General features: G+C 42.4%; 2 long non-coding RNA genes across 2 annotated transcripts; one reads left to right on the forward strand and one right to left on the reverse strand.

The window, feature by feature from the left end:
* Positions 1–9,252: 9,252 nt before the first annotated feature.
* Positions 9,253–11,506, forward strand: LOC127581253 (uncharacterized). The gene is made up of 3 exons (XR_007957931.1): positions 9,253–9,391; positions 10,101–10,148; positions 11,361–11,506. It is a non-coding gene; the product is annotated as an uncharacterized LOC127581253 (long non-coding RNA).
* LOC127581252 (uncharacterized) lies at positions 9,383–11,776 on the reverse strand. The gene is made up of 3 exons (XR_007957930.1): positions 11,715–11,776; positions 10,032–10,106; positions 9,383–9,528 (listed from the first exon to the last, which is right to left on the reverse strand). It is a non-coding gene; the product is annotated as an uncharacterized LOC127581252 (long non-coding RNA).
* Between the last annotated feature and the right edge of the window lie 4,621 nt (positions 11,777–16,397).

Raw genomic sequence — 16,397 nt, forward strand, 5'->3', positions numbered from 1 at the left:
TTGAGATTGAACCCGGGTCTCTGCGATGCAATACGCTTTATTTTAAACTGCATTCGTGAAGTCCTTTTGCCTAACCCTGCAAATACTGCTTCTGTAATTACGCACATGGTGAACAACTTCACTCTTTCACAGTCACAACTCACTTAACCTCACTCCTTCACCTTCCCCTCCCTCCATCAGTCAACGTTCAGAATTAATTGGTACTGGTTTATTATGGGAAGAAGCCTGTGTTTTCCTGCTCTGTACACACTGCATGCGGAACACCTGCACCTGACACACACTCTGATTTCCTCACTGGGAGCATTTGTACAGCCAACCCCTGGATCCTGAAATAAAAACAGAAAATGCTCAGCATGTCAAGCAGCATCTGTGGAAGGAGAAACAGAGGTAATGTTTCGGGATGAAGACCCTTCATCAGTTCTGGGTTCCTGAGACTGATGCTTGAGCAAGGAGCTATTTGGATGAAACGTCAATGACATAAAGCGTTAACTTTAGAGCCATAGAATCATTAAGCACAGAAAAAGGCCTTTTGGCCTACCACGTCCATGGTGACTATTGAACTTATCTATACTAGTTTCATTCACCTGCATGTTGATCTGTAACTGCTCTGCCTATTGTTTGTCTAGACACTTCTTAAATGTCGAGAGAGTACCTGCCTCCTCCACTTCCTCAGGCAATGCGTTCCAATCACTCTCTGTGTGAATAAGTTCCTCCTCAGATCTCCTCTAAACCCACTACCTCTCATTATACACCTACACTCTCTTCTTTTAGACACCCGCACCAAGAGAAAATGATTCTTGCTCTCTATCCCCCCCTCATCATTTTGTATCCCTCTATCAGGTACCCCTCATTTTGTACCCCTCAGCCTCCTCTGGTCCAGAGGAACCAAAACCCAGATAGGCTATCCTGGTGAATCTCCTCTGCACTCTCTCCAAAGCAATCACATCCACCCCATGGTGTTGTGAACACAATACTCCAGCTGTGGTTCAATTCCAGCCACTGTCTGTAAGGAGTTTGTATGTTCTCCCTGTGTCTACGTGGGTTTCCTCCAGGTGCTCCGGTTTCCTCCCACATTCCAAAGACACACGGGTTACAAAGTTGTGGGCATGCTGTGTTGGCGCTGGAAGTGTGGCGACACTTGGGGGCTGCCCCCCCCCCCAGAACACTCTACGCAAAAGATGCATTTCACTGTGTGTTTCGATGTACGTGACTAATAAAGATAGCTGCTCTGATCAGACTAATGTTTTATAAAGTTGTAACTTAACATCCCTGATCTTATACTCTCTGCCACAGGTGAAGAATGCAAGCATCCTGTATGCCTTCTTCACCACCCTATCTATCTACCATTTACTGTGCATGTCCTACCTTTACTTAACCTTATTTGACCTTCCAAAATGCATCACTTCACACTTGTTGCTTCTCTCTCCACTGATCCTATTGGACCTTGAGTTTGTTTCCTTTTTATTTCAGTGTTTGGAGCTTTATGCACCCAAGTACACAAACAACAAGTACATAACAGCTTTATCAACCACCGCAGCCAGTCCCCCAGAACATTAATATCTTGTAAGTTGATGATATTTCCTGCAAGTCAATGGATAACATTGTTTCTGTGAAAGGTAACATCACTCAGACAGCAAGAATGGTATTTTCACGCAAGTTGTGCTTTACATCTTTGCAGTTGTAACTCCATACTATGACAAGAATGTTCTTAATTCTGCTTTTACTCTTTGGGTGTGATTTACCACATTCACCAGATAGAATTTTAACACACGGCTGAAATGTTTGAGCATAATACTCATCAATCTCTACCCCCTGACTATTCCTCCGCCTTCAATAACATAATTCCAAACAACCTCAAGTCCAAACTCCTAGACCTAGGACTCAGCACCTCCCTCTGCAAATGGATCCTTGACTTCCTGTCCAACAACTGCAATCAGTAATGATAGGCAGCAACACCTCTGCCACAATTATCCTGTACACAGGTGCCCCGCAAGGCTGCGTCCTCAGCTCCTTACTTTACACCCCTATACACTCATGACTGTGGCCAGATTCTGCTCTAACTAAATCTACAAGTTTGCAGATGACACCCCTGCAGTGAGCTGGATCTCAAATAACAATGAGTCAGGGTACAGGAAGAAGATAGAGAGCCTAGTGGCATGGTGTCAAGGCAACAATCTTTCCCTCAATGTCAGCCAAACAAAAGAGCTGGTCATTGACTTCAGGAAGCAGGGCAGGGTACACAATCCTGTTTGTATCAATGATGCTGAGGTGGAGATGATTGAGAGCTTCAAGTTCCTAGGTATAGACATCACCAATAGCTTATTCTGGTCCAACCCATGGTCAAGAAAGCACTGACACCTCTACTTCCTCAGAAGGATAAGGAAATTCAGCAAGTACCAATTGACTCTCACCAATTTTTATAGACACACCATAGAAAACATCCTACTTGGATGCATCACAGCTTGGTATGGCAACTGCTCTGTCCAAGGCCACAGGAAATTGCAGAGAGTTGTGGATACAGCCTAGTCCACCGTGAAAACTAGCCTCCCCTCCATTAACTCTGTCTACACTTCCCGCTGACTCAAGAAAGCAGCCAACATAATCAAAGGCCCCACCCACCCTGGTCATTCTCTCTCCCATCAGGCAGAAGATACAAAAGCTTGAAAACATGCACCACCAGGCTTAAGAATAGATTCTATCCCGCTGTTATAAGATTCTGAATGGAGCTCTTGTACAATAATATAAACATTTGATCTCTCAATCTACCTCGTCATGGCCCTTGCATCTTATTGTCTACCTGGACTGCACTTTCTCTGTAACTGTAACACTATATTCTGCATTCTGTTACTATTTTTTCCTTTTGTACTACCTTGATGCACTTGTTTGGAATGATCTGCCTGGATGGCATGCAAATCTAAGTTTTTTCACTGTATCTCAGGAATAATAAACCAATAACCACACAAATACTTTTTCTTCTCTTACAGTCTCCTATGAGATGAGTCAGACTGACTTAACATTCAGTGAATGCCAGAGAAGCAGACGGCCATTGTGCCCAGGTGACTGACAGTCACAAACTTCAATGGCAAGTTTGGCTGGCTATTTCTCCAGTGCTGCACCCCACCAATAACCCAACGTCCCAGCAGAGGTGTGTGGACAATGAAAGCTTAACACTGATTTCTTTTGTCTTTCCTGATGAGGGAAGGGGAAAAGTAAAGACTTTTATACTCATTCACATGATTTGGGTGTTGCTGGTAGGGCAAGCATTTATTGCTCATCCTGAATTGCCCTAGGTGAGTCACTTGCTGGGCTAATGGAAACAGCCATCTCAACCACATTGCTGTGGATTCGGGGTCACAGGCAAACAATAACATACCAGAAAGACACTACTGTTGCTCCAGAAATACACTAGTGATTGTTTTTCACTAATTAGCTGTTTATAACAGTCTGATAGTTTCAGTAACCATTAATGATACCAGTTTTTTTATTCCAGATTTGCTTAGTACTTGATTTTCTCTTCCCCTTAGTGAGATTTAAACTCACTTTTCCCAATTGGTAGTCCAGGCTGTTGGATCCCAGTCCAGGAAGTTTGCTATGCTACTATACCCCATGGTAACACTCATCTGGGAAAATTTAGTGCTAAGATAAAAACAGGTTTACTCTGCAACAGTCAGTATCTCAATGCATGGACCTGACAAGTCACATCATTTTTTTTAGCTGAACATTTGCTCTAAATTTACAAGTGATAATGCGGAATGGGGGAAGGAGGCCGGTGGGCAAAGAGGGTAGGTTGAAGAAACACAGGATAAAACAAGTTAATTAGCACAAGGTACTTCTGCACCAGAGCTGTGGCGCCTAAGCAGAGCTGCATAGTCCCCGCTTGCAAACATTAAGACGCACCTTCCAGTGGATCAATCCACAGGAGAGTGGATCTAAGGATCTGCTCCCAGATTAAGGCATTCGTTATGGCAGATAGGTGCTGTCTAAAGCATTCCTCTTACAGCCAGCAGACAAAATAAATTGTAATACACAGGGATCATCATCCTGGGAAAGATGGGGAAATGCACAAAATGCAAATTAAAAGGACTCATGGAGGGAGATTTGTTTTGAAATTGCAGAGGGAAAACCAGCCTTTGTTCTTATTTCAGCAGTAGGCATGGTTTTGATAACCAAATCCTTTCAACCCAGGTTTGGATGGGGTAATGTTGTTCACATTCTGACTGCAGCTTGTTAACACCACAAGTACAGTGGGGGTGGAGGGGAAGAATGGGGCCATAAATGCTTCTGGCTGATCTCCCTGTTGTCTGAAAGGTGTTTACAGTTATTGATTTGGTTATTCATCTACCGAGATTAATACTGTTCCTTTAGGCTCAATAATCTCTTCCTCATCACTCACCAGTTCTGGAAAAAAATTAACAGTGGTATAAATTACCATCAATAATCAGACTACTTAGAACTTTTAAAAATAATGGTAAGAATTCACTTCCAATTTTGGTGTTATGGGAAGGGGGGGGATCCCTCTGTGCATTCAGTGTGGCAAAAATTATAACCCTATTTAGAAAAAAAAACATGAATTGACTTCAAAGAAAAGCACAGTCTAGGACTGTTAGCTGGGGAAGCCATTTCTCCCTTTATTTTTTTTAAACCATCTCTTCTGAGACGAACTATCAATAATTTTATAGCGCTCATCAATAATTCCACCACACCGTCTCAGCTTTTCACAATCACATTTAACCGATTATCATTCTAGGGTGGAGTGGTATTGCAAAGTCCAGCTACACACGACGTGCTACAGATAGAAAGGGATTTGACCAATCTAATCACTGCTCTACAACAGGAGGAAATGTAATTGTATGACAGGAGGCTGGAATTTTGAAAAAAGATAGCAAAGAGAGTATTTGAACGTCGGGAGAGGAAGGGGGGGGCTCTTTAAACTCAATCAATGGACAGTTGGAACAAATCCTACCGCCACATGTAAATATATACTCCTCAGACGGGGTGGGAACGGGTAACTGGTCTGAAATTTACAAGAGACAGGCTTGCCCCGACGCACATGGTAGTGGGGCGGAGTCAGACACGTCACCACTGATACTATTATTAACAAAAGCTCGTGGAGACGGGGCTCGGGAGATGCCAACAGCTCAGCTCTGCGGCACCAGAGTACAATGTATCCTCCAATTCCGCGCCTATCCTTGAGTGCCTGCATTTAACAATCACAGACAATCCCACTTCATCAAAAAAAATCACGAATATGGAAAAATGCAGCGACGATAAAAAAAAACTATCGAATGACATCCTCCTCCCCTCAGCACGATGCGTCATTATGCAAACAGACTACAGTATTTTTGCACGATTGTCTCCGCCCTGCCTCCGGAAAAAAAAATCCTCAAACACACACACACACACTGCAATTTGCTGCTTTCGGTAATGTAATGATTCGATCTGTCGGCGTTATCCAACATTTCCACGTGTCAATTTTAATGTATGCGGGCTTACACAGAAAAATACATTTGCCTGTTAGTTGTAGCCAATTCCTGAAATAATATCGAGTCGTAATTCATCCCAATTAGCTTACAGCGTTTTTACTGCAAAAGGTACACATCATAAGATTACTTTTAAAAATGTAAAATTAATCACGTTCTCTAGTATCCTAAAACATTATTTCAATTTGTAACAGCATCATCGTTTGTAACAATAAAATGTAACAACCAAAGTGCTTATACTTAAAGAGGGTCATGTAATAAATGAAAGGCTACATGGATTTTCTGGGCTCGAGTCAGTGCAAGAGACAAGCATCCGCATTGGTTCAGAGGAGAGAGAAATGTTACATCCACGCGCTCTCTTACCACGTGTTTTCTGTTGTTGCGCCTGTATTTCCAAAAACCTCGCAGCTTCCAGCAGTGTTTCGATACTCAAACTCGATCCTATCAATCACTGGAAAAAAAACACCGGGCGATTTTTCTTTCCTTGCAGTTGAGACACCAGCACAGTAGGGGAGGGGGGGCAAATGTGTTAAGTTTTAATTTGGTTGCCTAAACAGGCCCAATAGACCAGATCAAGAGGAGAACGAAATATCCTTTAAGCCCCCGGAATCTTCCAGATGAGGGAGGGAGGGGGGAGGGAGGGAAAAGAGGGGGGTGGGGGGGAAAGTCTCAAGATGGCGCAGTACACTGCCCCAAAATCCAGCAATCACAACAAGCGGTGATACTGCCCACTAACAGTCCGATGCAAACCACGTCCCAGATCTTACTGCTAGACGGGTGATGTTTTAATATAATTCTGATTCAGAACGATTCCTGGCGCCTCTTCATAGAACCGGGTTGGAACTCCACATGGAAACAATCCACAATCGAATTCCACAATCGAACACTGTGTAACAACCCGGGGGTTACAATGTATCCAATTGAGCCAAAGCGTTCGGTGGAAATTCACCAGTCTTTGCAAACAACCAACACGGCACTGATCGCGCTGCTTATTTGCATCTCACTTGATCCGCCCTGACAGTCACACCAATCGCGCTGGAGAAAGCCTAACAGTAGTATTTTCACATGGACGCCCATCTGCGTTAATCTAGGGGAGGTTTCGTTAAATAAAGCAACACGGTCAATGAAAATACTGAAAGATCACGATCCTTTATCATTTCTGATGAAAGCTGCTGTTAGAAGGTGCTTATTGTAGAAGGCTCACGATTTTTTTTGAATGATATTTCCAGTACGTGTTCTGTAACAGACATGTTACTCGGGGTACTCGCTGCGTGCCACAGGTCTATGTGCGGGTTACGGAGCATTTTCTGGGAGTGGGTTGTGCACGGGGATTACAACGCGATGTGCAATTTTTTTGTAAGAAAACGTACAAAATGGTGGCGGCTTGGGCTAGGGAGGGTGTGGTATCAGGAGACAGAGGTTGCGGAAGAGAGTAAAATTGTGTTTGACAAAACAGAAACGGAACAACGTGGTGAAGGCGGGGCTTGTATGAAACTGGACGCGTGATATTTAAAGGGGCGGGTCGCGGTTCTGGCGTGTGCCATGGACAATTACACAGTCGACTCGTGGAATCCACTTCAAGTTTCGCCGGCTTCCTCGTTGCGCGGTTTATAACGATTTGTTTCAGCCGGTGCACGATGAACGCGGTGTACTTATGTGACGGTTTTTCAAAAAGTAAATAAATTATTACGAAAGGACAGAGCTCAGGATGAAAGGACTGGTTTTAAACCTCGACAACCAGACGTCTCCAACTCCACCTCGTTCCTTAACGCTTTAGTGGCTGTAGTGAAGGGTGTTTAGAAAGAGGAAAAGAAACATTTCCATCCACCGTAATATTTCATCCCTGGCCCGAAACGCACGCACACATACTCCCCACTGTCTAAACGTGGCGAAGGGCCAAGCACGACTTGTACTAAAAGGCAAATGATTGTGGTAAATCATAGCCTTGTTTAGCATGTTTACGGTAAATTAAATTGCAGACTTGGACAAAAATGCACCTTTCTGCATTTAAATATTGTTCGCCTCAGGAAGACCCGGTAAATGGAGAGGATTATTTCAGCTGCTTCCGGAAATTCCAGAATTCCTTCAGCTGAGGTAGTGTCACCGAGGAACAAAATCTTAAAACAGTGATTGCATAGTGGCAATCGAAAATTGAGCTCAACAATGAGCAGACTCTCCAGTTTGTGGGGGAACCAGCCAGTTTTGCTTCACGATTGTCAACTTGTAACGCTATTGTCTCTTTCTGCAGCTGCTGCCTGACTTGATGAGCATTTCCAGCATTACTCTTTTTATTTCAGATTTCCAGCATCTGCAGTGCTTTAGTTAGTTCAGCTTATTGTCCCGTACACCAGCGTGCAATGAAGTTCCTTGCTCATGTGAAGCCCACAGAGTAAACCGTATACATGGTAGTAATACATACAGCAATGAGTGCAAAAGCAACAGAAATGGTGCAAAGTGAGGTTGTGCAAACAGAACAGGTAGAATTCAGGGTTCGAGAACATGGCAGCTCCACCGGGAAGGGGACGTGGAAGAGCTGATTGGTTCTGAGGTCTGAAAGAGTCTGGTCAACCCACAGATCCAGTATTTCTTCTCTCTCTCCTTTGAACTCATTTATTTCCTTCTATTTACACCTCCTCAGTCAGATCACATGCCCTGAACAAACTTTTGCCACTCCAGTAATTCAGTCTCTCTTGACCTCCACCCTAGCACAGGCATTTCCTTTTTTCGCTCCTCTACTACCCAGAACAAGTTTGATTTCTAACTTTTTCCCAGTCCTGATGAAAGGTCATCAACCTGAAATATGAACTGCTTCTCTACAGAAGCTGTCAGACCCAAATATTTACAGATTTTAGTTTAGAGTTCATATTGTAGTTTGGCAAAGTGACAATTGCCCTTCTGAATCAAACCACTCTCTTCATTTCCATACTGACACAAGAGATTGCAGATGCTGGGATCTGGAGGGAAAAAAAAACGAGCTACCGGAGGAACTCGGGGTCAGGCAGCATTTGTGGAGGAAACAGACAGATGATGTTTCAGGTGGAGACCACCTGGACTGGAAGAGTAGAGGGGAAAGAGCCAGTATAAAGAGGTGAGGGGGAGGGGTAGAGCAAGAGCTGGCAGGTGATAGGTGGATCCAGGTGAGGAGGGGTTGATTGGCAGATGGAGCCAGGTGGGTGGAGGTAGTGATGGAGGCTGGGAGGTGGTAGGTGGAGGGTGGAGGTCTCATTTCCATAATTTGCTGCTGCTGTCTGGTTTGTCAGCCATGACCACTTTCAGGACAAGATATGGAACAAGTTAGTCAGGGGTGGGGTTGTTCAGATCACGTTGCATGGGCGAAAGATGACTTGGTATTGGTTTATTATTGTCACTTGTACCAAGGTACAGTGAAAAGCTTGTCTTACAACCGATCGTACAGGTCAATTCATCACACAGTGCAGTTACATTGAGTTAGTACAGAGTGCATTGATGTAGTACAGGTAAAAACAATAACAGTACAGAGTAAAGTGTCAGATTACTTGTTTGACAGATTACTTGGTCATCCTTAATAGGCATGCTGGAGAAGACTATTTAATAGTTCTATCTAACCTGGTATGGGTATAATGGTCACCACCTGCACTAATGTTTTGATATACTCTCCACTTCCATTCTGGAACCCCAGTTCTTTATCGTTCCACGTTATCAATCACTGCTGTGAGAGTCACCACAGCGTCCAGAGCCACAGCCGCAAACTCCAACTGAAGGTAATACTAGAGAAACAAAGGACTGCAGATGCTGGAATCTAGATGAAAAACACGCTGATGCTGGAGGAACTCAGCAGGCCAGGCAGCATCCGTGAAGAAAAGCAGGTGGTCAATGTTTCGGGTCAGGACCCTTCTTCAGGACTCAGAGGATGGGAGCTGTAGCTGCTATGGGTGAGTTTGCTGGTCGCACATTGGGTTCTTCACCGCAAGCAACACTGACCAATGACTGGTGTTACATCATCCTTTCATCTGTCAAGATATTGGATGAACTTCTAACCATAAGGGCCCAGAGGAGGAGCAAAAACCACCTGCAAGAATGATACACCAAATGAGAGGATGTACTGAGAGGGAAGGATGATCAGTTGAAAGACATTTTCTCTCAAAGAGAAGGCCAAGGTGTCAGCTGACAGAGGTCCACAAGGTTATGAAGGGGACTTGATAAGGTAGATGCAGAGAAGTCTGGAGTCATCCAAAACTGGAAGTCATAACCATGTAATAAAAGAGGAGTTTCTTTACCCAGGGTAGTTAGAACATGGAGTTTACTATGCACAGAGAGGCAATTTGCATTGAAAGGAACCTAGATAATGTGATGAAAGAGAAAGGAATGGTTTATGTAAATTGAGTGGGATGAGACAGGGTGGGAGGAGGTTCACGTGAAGCAGAAATGCCACCATGTTGAGTCTAATGACATGTTTCCCTGCTGTAATTCTATCTAACAGTTTCCAGAAGCAAGTTATGATCCAAAATCTGCATCTGTTTGTTTTTGGCTACTACAGAGAGGCACTCCTATTAATGCAACCCTTATACTCACTGCTCGATGAAAATATCGCATACAGAATGCTGATTCAACAGGTTAACACAACTGTCTTTACATTCGCAGATGGATCTGTAAGATGCAGAGAATGAGAATATTGAAGCTGCTAGGCAGGTAAAATTTCAAACAAAGTTTGTCAGAGCTCTTACAAATCTGTCTACAGCAGTTAAAGCAAATGGTTGGAATAAAATGGACCGATTCCTTAGTAATATCATGATGAATATTAACCTCTTGTCCAATTTATACCATACAGAAAGGGCTGCAATCTTTTTGTTTCCCTTTTTGTGTGTGTTCATAGTTGTTTCCCAGTTTTTGTTAGTGTTTGACAACATTGTGTATTTTCAGTTATTTAAAAAAGGTACTCAAGAGATGAATCAACTTTCAGTCTCTGTAAAACACAACTAAATCAGAATCAGTTTTATTATCACTGACATGACATGAAATGTGTTGTTTTGTGGCAGCACCACAGTGCTAAGACATAAAATTACTACAAATTACAAAAATAAATAAATATGCAAAAAAAGGTGTGACGTGATAGTGTTCATGGGTTCCTGGACCATTCGGAAATCTGATTCGTTGAATTGGAATCGTTAAATTGCAATCGGTATGAATAACAATCACAGACCACTTCAGAATCAGAATCAGGTTTATTATCACCGACTTGTATGGTGAAATTTGTTGACCTTGCATTCTTTGACAAAATTATCATTTTCTTCCTTGTAATCACAAACTCCTTTTGATTTTCACCCCATTCCATCGGTGCACTTACTTTTCTGGTCTTTTACACCACTGTCACGCCATTCACTAGTGCATCCCATAGGCAAATGTGATTGGTCAGGTAATCTATGTGAGCATTTTGAAAGCCATGTGTGGCATTAAAGCAAAAATGGATAAACATGTAACTCCTACATGGATGACAATTAATTTTGACACAGGGCTTTACCAGTGGAGAAAAATGTGATATTCCAGGTGGGTTTTCCAGTGCAAGAACCCACCCTCATCCCATCCCTTGTTTATTGATTAAAATATTCAAGTCCTTTACTCATGGAAATTTGATTTGGAATATTTATGACTAATACTTGCATAGCCCTTTAATCTCAACATCCTTCAGAATCCATCTAGATTTTAAGTGTTGCAGGTTGCACGATGGATGAGCAGAGATGGGTTGGACTGAGGGATCTGTTTTACAATGCAACTCCATTTAATATGAAATTCAAATGAATCTTAAAATGTCCTTGAAATTATACCTCAATAATTTTATGTAAAAGTTTAATTTGATTGCTCATATTTAAAGTTAAATTAAATTTTTTAAAATTTTATTTACAGCGTGGTAACAGGCCCTTCCAGCCCAACAAGTCTGCACCGCCCATTTTAAACCCAAATTAACCTACCCGTACATCTTTGCAATGTGGAAGGAAACCCACGCAGACACGGGAGAACGTACAAACTCCTTACAGACAGCGACGGGAATCGAACCCCGATCACTGGCGCTGTAATAGCGTCACGCTAAATAAAGAAAACTACTATAAAAGTAATACAAAGTACTGATAAAATCAGTTTACAAATCTTTTTTTTTATCCTTTAAGTACAGTATTATGTCCTCATACCAAAGACATTTTAGGTTGAATTGAACCATTTCATCTGACTAGTAATTATCTCACAAAGCATAAACATATTTACCCCAGTCCAGATGAAACGTCGACTGCTCATTTCCCTCCATAGATGCAGCCTGACCAGCTGAGTTCCTCCAGCGCTTTGTGTGTTGCAACATATTTATGTCACTTATTACAAAATGGCAAATTTCTTGCAAATAATTCAGAATCTAATACCCAGCAAAAAAAATCTAAAATTGCACAAGAGATCATGCAGTATGTGCAATATGGAAAAATGTTATACTGAGAGTGTTTTTTTCCCCCATATACCTAAATGTTAGAAGCTATAATTTTTACACAGGAATTGATAGGGCAAGTATATCTTAGGTTTTCAGTATTTGCAACGTTTCATTTTTCATTTCAATAGAAGGGACTAGTTTGCAGAATCACATCCTGTCAGGGTTGCAAAACTCGGGAGCTGGTTCCCACACTATGCACATTAAATATAATAAGCAAAGTTGTTTTCTCAAAACAAAATCAAGCACCTTCCTTTGAAGCAGTGAAAACACAGTCACACTTTGGAGTTTAATGTGGGAAAGTGTGAGGTTTCTTTACGTTGGTGAGAAGAATCTAACGGCAAACTACTATTTAAGTGGAGAAAGATTGCAGGATAGTGAAGTACAGAGGGACCTAGTGCATGAATCATAAAAGTTAGTGGGCAGCTGGTTAGCAAGGCAAATGGCATATTGGCGTTTATTGTGAGAGGGTTGGAGTTTAGAAATAGGGAGGTATTGTTACAAATGTGCAGGGTACTAGTGAGGCCACACCTGGAGTACCATGCACAGATTTGGTCCCTTTATGTAAGAAAGGATATACTGGTGTTGGAGGCACTCCAAAAGCGATTCACTAGGCTAATTCCTGGGACAACAAACAAGATGCTGGAGGAACTCAGCAGGTTATGAGGATTGTCTGACAATGAGCAGCAAAAAAAATATACTCTTTGAAGTTTAGAAGAATAACAGGTGACCTTATTGAAAGAGGGGGCAGGACAAAGTAGATGTTGAGATGTTTCCACTAGTGGGAGATCTCAAACGAGAGGACATAGTTACAAGTTTGGGGTGGTCATTTAATACTGACCTGCGTAGGAACTACTTCTTACAGGTGGTGGTAAATCTCTGAAATTCCCTACCCTAGAGGGTTGTGGAGGCTGGATCATTGAGAATATTTAAAGAGGAGGTAGATATTTTTTAAAGAATTGAGGTTTAGGGGGAAATGGCACAGAAGAGGAGATGAGGTCTGGGGTAAGTCAGCCACGATCATATTGAATGGTGGGGCAGGCTTGAGGTTTCGAGTGGCCAGCTCCTCCTGTTTTCTTGTGTTCTTATATAACTTACAACTCTTCTTTGGGAACAATAGTGTTTGAGAAATACGACAGTTCAATTTGTGGTTGCCATCTCAGTTCAAGTTTCCATGAGAAGCACTGCAACCTGACTCAAAGTTCTAGGGCTAAAGAGGGGAAAAACAATCAGCGTTGTGTGTGTGGTTTGCATGTTGGATGTGTACAAGGTCAGACTCTGTTGTGATTCCTGTGCAGTGGAATAGCACAGTCATTGTCAAGTCAAACATAATTAGACAAGATGTTGGAAACCAGGCCAAAGGGTTGTGGGTGCAAAGACGGGGGTGCTGGAAACACAGTTTGACTGGCCATGGTGGAACCATAGCAGAGCAAAGCGTTTGCAGCTTTTTTGGAGAGGATGGGAGGGGAAGAAATTGATGAGGGGATTAGAAAGTTAATGCCCTAAACTCCAAGCAAACCACATTTAGTTAGCTGCAGGTGAAATCAGAAGACCCCAGAGAACTTAAGTCTTGGTCACGCAAGTAAGTCCCTATTCACAGAAAAGGAAGATACTTGCTTAAGGACCTGTCACCATTATAGGATTTCCCAGTCTTTTACATGCAACGGAGAAGGCAAATGGGGGCTGCTTTAACAGCCCATCCAGAAGGTGGTTCTTCTGACAGTGCATCACTTTTTCAGTACTGTGCTGGAGTTGTCAGCCTCAGTATTGGCCTGTGCTCCAGTCTCTGGAGTGGGACTTGAACCCACAATCTTCTAAGGCAAGAGTATGAAGCACTGGCCAAAGACCAACCACAACCAAGAAGGTGGGAAAAAACGGGGCGAAGGCAACTTGGGTTTTCTCATGCATAACTGACTAAAGAACAGGTTTAAATTCATGTACTCACACAGCTGTCCGTTCGGGTAGTTATTTTCCCAAGCCAAACATCACTCTGAGTTGAGAGGGGAAAATGGTACATTTGAACAATATTCCACCAGAATGTACCACAAATAGGTCTCCTCTTGACTTTTGTCCTTGTTTGGCGATTCAGATCAACCCATCACATTTCCACAGTGCTATTTTTGTTAACAGGAACTCAACAAGATTGGGAATCTGAACTGTATTTTCAGCAGGGAAGACTAGAAGGTTAAAGAAGAGTCATACTTCGGAGGTCCTTGGTTTGAGGGGCCTTGGAATCTGTAACCTTAGTGATCACTCTTTAAACTGTGGAACTCAGATGAGATGAACAAAGAAAAATAGGAAGAAAATGACAAAAATAGGGATAAGTTTGTTCTGAAAAATTTCTCCATGAAAAAACATTTTGAATAAAAACCATTTATATTAACCTTGATTTTCCTTCACATCAGAAGATTGGCATGAAAATTCCAAGCAATTCATGCATTGATACTGAAATATTAGTAACGTATTTAAAGAAACAACATTATGGTTACTAAAAGTGCTCAAAGGTAAAAACAATTAATTTGGTCTATGGCAGCCTTTATGACACACGGTTCTTGAATATTGCCACCACTGAAGATCAGAAGATATATACTTTGCAATAACATTAGATTTAAAAAAGTATAGCTGGACCTGGGTTAGAGTAACTTAACTGATTTAACTGTAGCCGTATAGAGTGTCATGTCATTGAGGGAGGAAGAGGCAGTTAATCTACGTAATCCTTCCAATGTTCTTGTGCTCTGCATAAATCACCTCAATCTTAATGTAATTGGAAGGATATTGCACTGATGGTTAGTAAATTTGCAGATAACACTAAAATAGGTGGCGTCATTGACAGTGAAGGCAGGATTTACAGAGGGATCTTGATCAGCTGGGTAAGTGGACCAAAGAATGGCAAATAGAGTTTAATTTGGATAAGTGTGAGGTGTTGCATTTTGGAAAGTCAAATCCAGGTAGAACTTTCACAGGGCCCTGGGGAGTGTTGCAGAATAGAGGGACTTAGGAGGTCAAGTACATGGTTCCCCAAAAGTGGCATTGCAGGTAGACAGGGTGGTGAAGAAGGCTTCTGACACGCTGGCCTTCATCAGTCCGGGAACTGAGTACTGAAGTTGGGATGTTATGTTGCAGTTGTATAAGATGTTGCTGAGGCTGCATTTGGAATATTTTGTTTAGTTTTGGACACCCTGCTACAGGAAAGATGCCATTAAGCTGGAAAGAGTGCAGAGGAGATCTACAAGGATGTTGCCGGGACCTGAGTTCTAGAGAGAGGTTGAGCAGGTTGGGACTTTTTTCATTGGAGTGTAGGAGAATGAGGGGCAATCTTATAGAGGTGTATAAAATCATGAGAGGCATAGATAGGGTGAAGACGCACAGGTCGTTTTCCCAAGGTTGGGAGGAATCAAGAACTCGAGGCATAAGTGAGAGGGAAGAGAGGGGAGAGATTTAATATGAACCTGAGGGGTAACTTTTTCACCCAGAGGGTGGTCAGTATATGGAATGAGCTGCCAGAGGAAGTGGTTGAGGCAGGTACATTAACAACATTTAAAGGAACTTGGACAGGTACATGGATAGGAAAGGCCTAGAGGGATATGGGCCAAGTGCAGGCAAATGGGACTAGCTTAGATGGAAGCTTGATTGGCATGGACCAGTTGGGCCGAAGGGCCTGTTTCTGTGCTGGGTGACTCTATGACACTGATGCTTTGATGCACGTGCACTTTTTTGGGAACACATTTTGTTTCCATTAGCAGAGCACTTCTTGGACACCTAACATTGGGTTAAAGTAGCATAGTGGTTGTCTTACCAGATTAACAGTCAAGAGGAATTGAAAATCAAAACACTGCAGATGGTGGAAAGGTCAAGAGCACGCGTGTGCTGATGTTTGGCACTCAGCACGCATCTCAGGATCAGATGTGAAACAATGCCTTGCGAAGACAGCACAGTGTGAAATACCTGTCTTAGGTTCTAATTGTGAAGGGTGGAATATCAATGGAAATCCAGGTGAGGGGTTGAATCTGGAAACATGTGGCAGCTTCTAGGTTCAATTTCAAGTTCAACAATTTCAGGTAACTCACTTTGTCTGTTTGCATCAGAACGGGACCTTTTTCCAATTTTAGCTTGTGAAGTCAATTTTCAGTGTGTGCTACCATTTGCCTTAGCTGAGGTCAGTAAATACAATACAAACCAGGATTGAGGCTGAGAGCTTTTTAGTCTCTAATGGTTCGTTTTTGTTCATTGAGCAGTTTAACAAACATAAAATCTGTTCTGATGAATGAACTGATCTGTTCTACGTGTCAGGATTATCACAATGTGGGCACCTCAACAGACTATAAACAAGTATTTATGCTAACATCAACCTTAGCACCAGAATCAACTTGTGGTTGGATTCCAGGATATAGGATTATGGTCAGGTCATCACTGTGAAAACACGGCAACATCACTCTCTGTGAGTCTGATGACTTGCTGTTAGCTCTGGACTTCAT

The sequence above is a fragment of the Pristis pectinata genome, chromosome 21 (assembly GCF_009764475.1).
Source record: "Pristis pectinata isolate sPriPec2 chromosome 21, sPriPec2.1.pri, whole genome shotgun sequence".
NCBI classification, from domain to species: domain Eukaryota; kingdom Metazoa; phylum Chordata; class Chondrichthyes; order Rhinopristiformes; family Pristidae; genus Pristis; species Pristis pectinata.